This window comes from Papaver somniferum, chromosome 2, assembly GCF_003573695.1.
Source record: "Papaver somniferum cultivar HN1 chromosome 2, ASM357369v1, whole genome shotgun sequence".
NCBI classification, from domain to species: domain Eukaryota; kingdom Viridiplantae; phylum Streptophyta; class Magnoliopsida; order Ranunculales; family Papaveraceae; genus Papaver; species Papaver somniferum.
The window spans coordinates 66,504,581-66,514,642 of NC_039359.1; the positions used below are offsets into that span (position 1 = coordinate 66,504,581).

The 10,062-nt window shown below is 37.1% G+C and overlaps 1 pseudogene; it reads right to left on the reverse strand.

Annotated features, from left to right (window-relative positions):
• Positions 1-2,857, reverse strand: part of LOC113351263 — a 45,052-nt pseudogene extending 42,195 nt beyond the window's left edge.
• Between the last annotated feature and the right edge of the window lie 7,205 nt (positions 2,858-10,062).

Here is a 10,062-nt window from a genome sequence, read left to right on the forward strand (position 1 = left end):
CGTGGTTGGCATGGTCTTCCATTGGCACAGTGGTGCAGCTGGCATGGTTGGCATGCCTTGGCGCGGTAGCATGAGAGTTAGGGTTTGGCCTAGATTATGTCAGTCAGTATTAAGAGTTCTGCCGTGGAACATGACCCATGTAAAAAAAACGGGTACCCCAGTAATTCTTACGTAGGCATGTTGATTGATTCAATAAATGTGTTAATAGTTATAGTGACGTCATGTCAGATGTACAGTTTTACGATTTTGACCCTAAGCTAAAAACCACCATCAACAACAGGTATACTTGTAATCCAGGGCAGAAACATTGGGATGCACTTATTAGAGTGTTAAAGTACTTGAAGTACACAATGACCTTTTGTTTGAATTACGAAGGGTATCCGGCCGTCCTTGAGGGATTTTGCAATGCAACTAGATAACAGACTCAGAGGAGTCTAAGTCTACGAGTGGATATGTATTCACTCTAGCAGGTGTGTCTGTATCTTGGAAGATTTCCAAACAGACATGTATAGCTCGCTCAACTATGGAGTCGGAGTTTATTGTGCTAGATAAAGCAGGAGAGGGGGTCGAATGGCTAAGAAACTTTTTAGAAGATATTCCTCTCTGGCATAGGCCTGTAACAGTAAACACTCTTGATGGAACTCACCTATCTGAATGTGGAAGTGGGGTCGCTTCCTATGAGAATTGAGCTGATTCTCTAGAGCATTCTGAGAAACAGAATATGTCCAGGGCCAAATTGGACAAAACAACACGAACTTAGCAGCGCCAGGAGGATATCATACGTGGTTGTTGTCGCGAATTACACCAACGCTATCATTTCAAGACTAGGTTCACTGTTTAGCAAGTAGTTCCGGTAACTTCTCACTAAGTAAGGATTCAAGACCTCACAGACACCTTTGCCTAAATGGTATTTTCCTTACTCTGATTTTTTCTTTTTCCGAGATTTCATTCATGTGGGGAATTTCTGGAGAAAAATGAGTTTTAATAAATTGTTTTGGTCTTGGTGTGGTTTGATCTTAGGACCTAAGGGTTCTATGGATGCTCACTCATTTCTTTGATTGAATGAGTCTCTCTTTAGTCCCACATTGGGTATAATAGTCAAGGAGGTCCACTCTATAACCATGTGTTCATGGATATGTTGTAAAACAATGTGGTGGAGCGGATGGGGCGAAAAATACATGTTTCGACCCATACATGTGCGCATAAACCATGCACCAAGTCACTTATTTAATAGAATTTATTTTTGCAAGTTTTTTCTTAGGGAATTAATTCTAAAAATATTTTCTTAAGAGTTTTATTTGTGGGAAATTTCTTTTACGAGTTTTACTTGTTTTTGAAGAAAACAAATACCTAACTTGATTTGCAAGTATCTTCTCCTTTAAATACAACTCGAAAATATGTTTTCAAAACAACCGCAAAATTCTTCTTTCATTCTAGGGTTTCTCCATACGTTTTACTTCCATACCTGTTGCTAAGTTCAAGTTTGGGTAGCTTGCGTTGTGCTAACACGAGATATATCGGGCAATCTTAGCCTGGACACATCTTCGCTGTGAGGAGTTTAGCATTACTCATCTCGAGTATACCCGCGAACTAATATGTTAAAGATAACTTGTTGAACCTGTGATTCTTCCTTCGTTAAGTCCTTTCGGTAGAGTTGTTTTTGATTCAATTTTTCACATATTATTTTGATACATCTAACGTGATGTTTAATTGTTGCATGATCCCAACACTGATTACCACCCCAACCCCCAAGCAAGCAGAGCCCCATGTCTGGAAGCAGCCGAGCCAATTGGAAGGTCAGATGAGATGTGGAACCCAAAGATAACACCAATGTTGTCTAAGACTCCCTCTTCTACCATTTTCTTTGCTCCCCAGCTCCTTCCTCGTCTGGTTGAAAGATTAGGAAGACAGTTCCCGGTCAAAAGCACAAACTAAACTTACGTTTTCAACCTAAGAAAAATTAAGTGTATAGTATCCAACCAGAAATCGTACAAATAAAGCTATGCGAAGCTGCATTATGTCAAGAAATTAGCTATCCAACGGGATTCGCGAAGGTATGACATCAAAGTAGTTTTGAATGGTTGAGAAAAATTTGTTTAATCTCAATGTGATCGAAGCCGAAGGATTAACTTTAGGAGGTGGGATACTGGCCAGGAAAAATGTGAAAAAAGTAACCCACTGCGCACAGATATGAATTATATGTTAACGTACAATATCAAACCTGAACAATTGTATAATCTATCTTAACCCAATTAGGGTACTAGAGGCAAGTATTTATATTAAGCATATTGGACTTTATTTTACAGGACACTTACATAAGACCGATAATACATGTATAGACTATACATGGACTTCCATTCTACACCCCCCCTCAAGCTATACGAGGTGGTAAACATCGTGAAATATTGCTAAACAGGAAATGAAACCTTGTTGTAGAGAGACCCTTAGTAAACAAATCCGCAAGTTGATGTTCTGTCGCTATATAGCGAAGAAGTAAACAGCCTGATGAGATACGTTCTCGTACAAAATGGTAGTGAATCTGGATATGCTTCAAACGCGCATGTCGAACAGGATTTGTAGCGAGGTATGTAGCACTAATATTATCACAGTATAGAGTTGTTGGCCGCTGTAAGGAAGAACTAAGATCTTGTAGAAAATACTGAATCCATGTAAGCTCAGCGGAAGTAGATGATAATGCACGATATTCAGCTTCGGTGCTACTAGTAGAAACTGTTGGTTGTTTCTTAGAACCCCATGAAATAAGTTTGTTACCCAAGAAAATACAATGTCCTGAAGTAGAGCGAGAGGAATCAGGGTCACCTCCCCAATCAGCATCAGAGAAAGCCGTAATCTCCATAGAGTTATTGCGCCAAAAAGAAATTCCATGACCAAGTGTACCTTTAAGGTAACGGAGAATTCATTTAACAACCATAAAATGAGCTTGAGTTGGACGCTGCATATATTGACTAACCTGATTAACCGCATAAGTAATGTCAGGACGTGTCATATTTATATATTGTAAGCCTCCAACTAGACTACGATATAGTGTAATATCGGAAAATAATGGAGCATCATTGGATGATAGTTTAGAACGCAGATCCACTAGAGTAGAAACAGGTTTAGAATCTGTAAGATCGACTCTTTTCAAAAGATCCAATGTGTATCGATTTTGAGTTAACACAAGACCATCCTTAGTCCTCGTATCTTCCAAACCAAGAAAATAATGCAAGTCTCCCAAGTCAGTCATAGAGAATTCTGTCTAAAGTTTAGGTAAAAGAGAGTTAATACATGTAGTATCACTTCCGGTAAGGATGATATCATCGACATAAAGTAATAAAATCATAATTCCTGCACTGGATTGTTTAATAAACATATAATTATCTGAATGAGAAGACTTGAATCCAATGGCAAGAAAAAAGGAAGCAAATCGATTAAACCACGCATGAGGAGCCCGTTTTAAACCATATAAATCCTTGTGCAATAAACAGACATGATTGGGATAACTAGGATGTACAAACCCATGAGGTTGTTCCATATAAACCTCCTGGTAGAGAGAGCCATGCAGAAATGCATTCTTAACGTCTAGTTGCTTAATAGGCCATGAATGAGTGATTGCAAGACTGAGAACTAAACGAACAGTAACTGGCTTCACAACGGGACTAAACGTCTCATCATAATCAATACCATATTGCTGAGAATATCCCTTAGCAACCAACCAAACGTGCTTTGCGTCTATCAAGAGAACCATCAGATTTTCGTTTCACTCGGTAAACCCATTTAGAATCAATATTATTCATACCAGATCGTCGAGGGAAAAGAGACCAAGTACAATTGTGCAAAACAACATTAAATTCTTCAAGCATATCTGCCCACCACTCTTTGAACTTAGAGGCAGCAGTAAAACAAGTTGGTCAGAAGGTAGAGATGCAAACTGAGCTGCAAAACACTGTAAGATAGGATATCGAGTAGTAAAACAACCTTTAAAGTTCCTAGGTTGAATAGTATGATCCTTGAGACATGTTACCATCGGATGAGCATTAGTAGTCGACTGAGGAGGCTCTTGTACAGGAGGCAAGTCAGCTAAATGCGTATGCACAGTAGGAGAAGATTCTAGAGAAGGAGAGAAAGATGTTGATGTGGGAGAAGATATGGGTGATGCCGAAGAGGGAGTATCATAAAAAGAGAGACGTCCAGGAGATAATGGCAAAGAAGTAGAGTGTATTGGAGAAGAAAGTAAAGGAGAACTAGGAGAAGTAGGTGCTGAAACTGGAGATATGTGATGTAGTGAGGGAATATGATGTGGTGGAGATGAAGTGATAGAATCAACATCTATAGAGCGAGAAGAATTTATGGGAGTTGACTGAGGAGGATGAAAATGTGTGGCTGAAATAGGATTTGTCCAAGTTAGAAGAGTAGAAGTAGACGGATTAGAGGAAAGAAGAAAAGGTTTAGAACCAACATCAGTTGGGTACGGTAAAATTGATTCATCAAAGATAACATGATGAGAGAGATAATTGTTTCTCTATGATAGCTTGGAAGTTGAGAAAGCAACGAAAGACTTGTGTTTTATCATATAGAAAATAGATCCAAGAGAAGAGAGAGCATTCATCAACAAATAGAAGAAAATAAACAAAGCCACAATTAGAAAGAAAAGGCGCAGGACCCCATAAATCTGAGTGTATAACAGCTCCAATTTTATTTGAATAAGTATTTCTAGATGAAAAGGGAATACGGTGGTGTTTAGCACCTACACAACTAGAGAAGATAGACTTAGAAGAAGAAAAACTAGAATCAAACAATAAACGCGACTTGAGAGAATGAAAAGTAGTATCATTAGGATGTCCCAAGCGCATATGCCACACAGTAGGACTACCTCGAACACCAACAGTAATAGCAGATATGGCTGGAACAGAAGATAATGGAGAATCGGAGTAAGCACTAGGGAAAATAGCATACAGTCCAGCTTCATTCTTTACCTTGTACGAAAGAGCTCTCGTTAGTCGATATTGAATGCAAAAACCATCAGGGTCAAAAAGAAAAACACAGTCAGAGTCACGAGTAAGTTGCCAACAGATATAAGATTCTTAGCAAGCGATGGAACATGTATTGTGTTTTTCAGTAGCAATTTGGAGGAAGGAGGGTGGAGAGTAATGTCACCAATTCCTGTGATAGGTAATAGTTTACCATCACCAACTAGAACTTTATAATTACCATTATAATCAAAAAAGTTTGTCATATGAAAAGAATCCGATGTCATGTGTGCAGATTTTGTAAACATTGAAGATGGGATTCATGATGTAGTAGTAAATCATGAAGTTCAGTAAAGGTAGGAAGAGTAGTTAGATCTATGACTATTGTGTAAATATTAGACCAATCAGCACCCAAGCCACGTAGAGTTGTGGAGACAAGCTCAAGATCAGACACTGGTTGAAGAACGGCTTCCAACGAATCAAATATTTCCTTAATCTTCAGAATATACTCAGAGATGGAAGAGTTACCCTTTTGAATAGTTGACAGGTTTTCTTTTAATTGAAGGATATGTACCGGATTGATTGTTGCATAGGTAGAACTAAGATATTTCCATACTTCTCGAGAATTTCCACGTCGTGCACATTCAGATTTCATAGGATCAGTAAGAGAGTAGTTAATCCATTACATGATAGTTTGATCAATAACTTCCCATTCTTCATAAGCTGGATTCGGAGGTCTAGATTGAGTTTCTTCATCAACAAGTTCTTTTGATGGTATTTCATGAGAATCATCAAGATACTTATATAGCCTTTGCGATTTGAGAATAGGTAAAATATGATATTCCCAAAGAAGGTAGTTGATCTGTCCAAGAGGATGATTTTGGTGGAAGAAGGAAAAAGGGTGATTTCTCAAACAGGGAAGAAGAAGAGGTAGACATAAGAGAGCCTACGCTAGCAGAAACAGATGCAGAGATGTACTCTGATTAGAGGAAATAGTGCTAGAAGTAGAAGAAGAAGATGAAGAAGATGATTGAGCTGATGAAGACATGTTGAAAGAAAGAGAAGGCTAGGGTTTTGAAAAAGAAAAAGAATGTTTTAAGACTAGGATTTTAGAAAGATCGTTCCGGTTCTTGGTACCATGAACAATTATATAATCTCTCTTAACCCAATTAGGATACTAAGGCAAGTATTTTTATTAAGCATATTGGACTTTAGTTTACAGGACACTTACATAAGACCGGAAATACATATGGACTATACATGGACTTCCATTCTACAAAACCCCAGAAAAGGATATGAACTAGAGTAAGTTAATACTTCAAGCGTGGAAAAGTTAATCCAGTTTTATAATAAGACTGTAGATGTTGTAGCTGAATGAGGAAGTCGACATTTTAAGCCTTGTGAAAGCTAACAAAGAATCTAGATATTTGACTGATGATTTATATCATCGTGGGGTCTTTATCTTCCTATTTGTCTATCCTAAAAACACATGTATATACACAGGTAGCAGGGAAGACAATAAAAATCACTCAAAAGATCATTATACAGGACAAAGCAGCGTAAGACTAGCTTGGCACACTTCTGTTAATAAATGAAAGAATAGTGTCAACAACTTATTGTTAATAATGGAGATACGAAGATGATGTTTAAGTGGAAATGTCCCTGGTTTAGATTATTTATCATTTGTTTCGAGCAGATGAATTAGATTGATAGTAGATAACACAAACTGGTTTGAGGCGGTATAAGACTAGATTCAACATTTCTCAACCACTATAAGATCGGACGTTGCTGAATGTTATCTCATAGTCTAGTCATTTATCGACTCTTTTCCACCTTTATGATTATTTGTGTAGGGCTAAGTGAGATAATAATGTTATCATTTTATTATACACCAATCTGTCTCTCACAAAAAAGTCTATTCTGATAGATAAATCTGTCTCCCACAGGAATATCTACGAAGTTTTGTTCCGTCTAATGATAAACCAAGATGCGCATGAATCAATTGATAATATGGACTTATATTGCCAAAGAACAACCTATAAATATCAATCATCACAATAACTTAACTATATGGTAGTAGACAAGTTATTGTGGAATCATAAAGAATGAGACGAAGAGCTTTGTGATTACTTTTTATATCTTACCTATCGGTAAGGCTGCACAGGAACCGGTCAAGAGTACCTGTACAGGCCTGGAACCGAACCGGTATCGGAGTAACCGGTACAGATAACAATATTGAAAACGAGAACCGGTGTAGGAGTGAGTACAAGGATAGGTTTTACACCAATTCCCAACATGTACCGGACCAGAAGACCGATTTTATCTATAGCCGTTAGATTAGTAAATCCTAGCCATCTATGCTAGGTCGTATTTATCATATTCTTCCATCCATCATATTCTCATTCCACTTCTTCTTCTTTTCTCTCGACTTACACCTGAAGAGTGAAGAACAACAAGCGGCACAACCAATCGTTCACTTCTTCTTCTTCAATCAACAATAAGAAGTTTAGGCAACACATATGGAAACAGAAACCAATCAATCATAATTGATCTGAATAATTATTGAAACAGGTTATTATTGAAACCCAAATGCTATTGTAGATCAAATCACATGCATCATCATGTATCGGTTTGTAATTAAAGTATTTACAACTTAGAATTTTTAGGGTCTACACTAAATTTGGGGGTTTGCTGTTAATTTGATAAATTAGAGGTTTCAATTAGTCTTCAGTTTTTGAGAATTAAATGGTATAATCATATGTAAGGCTTTGGTGTAATCAATTAATGATGATGAGAATAATAAGAACATGGTCCGGGAGTTTGATTTGAAATGGTGCAGATGGAGTTCTTTCTAGTGATTTTGGATAGTTAAGGTTTGAGCTGTCATATCAAAGGAAATTACAGGGGATAATCTGTTTGGACTTGAGAGGAATCATCGTTTGATAAGTTTTTGTGATTGAATTTATGATGGGTATGATGTATCATTGAATCTCTTCTGAAATTGATGATATTAGGGTTCACGGGGAGGAAGTCAGATGGAGGAATTTGTGAAGAATAATTAAAATAAGGGTTTGGATGTTTGAAGGTCAACAAATGTTAGGGTTTATGGGGAGGAATCAAATGGTATGCAGTGTATAGAGGAGAAGGAGATGATTCAGTTGCTGTTCATATGAAGAGAAAGAGTACGGGGTTCTTTTGTGACTGAACAAATGATGATGCAGTGGAGAAAAATTGTTGATTTTTGTACAGGTAAAAAACCGGTACCGGTCTGGAATCGGACCGGTCTTACAAGTACAGGTACCAGTCCTCAAAATGAGGTACCGGTCAACATCATGTACAGGGACCGGTTCCATAAGAGTACCGGACCGTACCGGACCTTGTGCAGCCCTACCTATCGAAGATAAATCTCGAGCAAATATTAGAGAAGATATTACTCAATACGATAAAAGAAGTAAGATCATAATACGCAACTACAAAGAAAATAGTTGGATCTAGCTTCAGAATGCCAATGAAGTCTTTAAGTTGTTAACCTATAATGGTTTTAGGAAAAACCTAGGTTAAAGGAGAATCGACTCTAGCCGCAACTAGTATCACACAGGATGTGGGGATCAGGTTTTCCAGTTGTTAGAGTTCTCTCTTATATAGTCTTTCAAATTAGGGTTTGCTTACTTAGAAACAAAGCATTCAATATTCACCGTTAGATGAAATCTTGATTTAAGATTCAATTTAAGTTTTCTTTAAACCGAAGCAATATCTCTCCACCGTTAGATGGTCTTAGCTTGTCATAGACAAATGAAATATACTTTCATTTAGATATGGGTCACCTAAATGTGTATATTGAATTGGCTCAATACTAGTTAACCGAAGTTAGCCATATGAACATTTTTCTCTTAACCACATTCATCTAACATATTTAGATCAACTATGATGATCAATCAATCATGAAATATAATCAAATGAATCTAATTGTGTTTCATAGAGTTGTTCAATTGCTCACTATCTCATAAAGAAATACATGAACCAATTGAATCAAAATCGGATTGATTTTTAATCGTACAAAGTACTAATATAAGAATCAATTCATGAACATTAAGCCACGGTTTGCAATGATTGCATTCCTTTTTATATAAATGTATTTGTTCATGAGTATGTAATCATACTTAACCTATTTTAGAACTTTAACCACGAAGTTTGGAAACGGGTACACAAACTTTAGTTCTGGACTTTGGTCATGTACAACAGTTCGCAAACGGGTGCGCAAACTGCCGTTCCGGACCTAACTCAGGTAGAACCATTCCCATACGGGTATGCAAACTTGGTTACCGGACTTCTCAGTTAAAACCGTTCGCATACTGGTATGCAAACTTGGTTTCCGGACCTGAATCATAGCAAAAAGGTTTGCATACTAGGTACGCGTACTGTAATGTATCCATACATGGGTTTTAGTTCTAAACTCCCATTTCAATCATTGAAACAATCTTAGAAGACGACAATGGCTGTCTCACACATACCATTAGCTTATAAGCAATTTTCAAGTGATCGACTAATCAACAAAAAACTTTCCAAGTCGATATCAAATGATTGTCTCATACAAATCATGTAAGATGTTTCAAGGAAATTTCCACATGATCATCTTTTGACTTATAATTTAGTTTCCAACAAATAAATTATTTCCAAATAAACACGTCAAGTATAATGGTAAACGTAGCTAAAGCAAAAAACTACCAACACATATTTCGAGAAAAAGATAAGCGAGTTAAAATCAGCTCCAAACCTCAAATGTGTATAATATGAAAGTCTATATAGTTATACGACTTTGTCTTAATAGGAGATAAAATAGAATAGGATAGATGTATGAGTGATAGATAAGTTTTAGTCTCCACATACCTTTTGTTGATGAAGTTCCTCCGAGTTCTTCAGTAGATCTTCGTCTTCAGTTGTAAGCGCCGTGAAGTCTAAAGCTCAACTACATAATCTATCCTAGTCTGAAACTCCTATAGGTAGACTAGAAATCAAGACTATAGTTTTGATCAACTAAATTTGAAAAACTAGCTTGAGATAGCAACGCTTGCGAGTTCGACCGAGCAGTGCT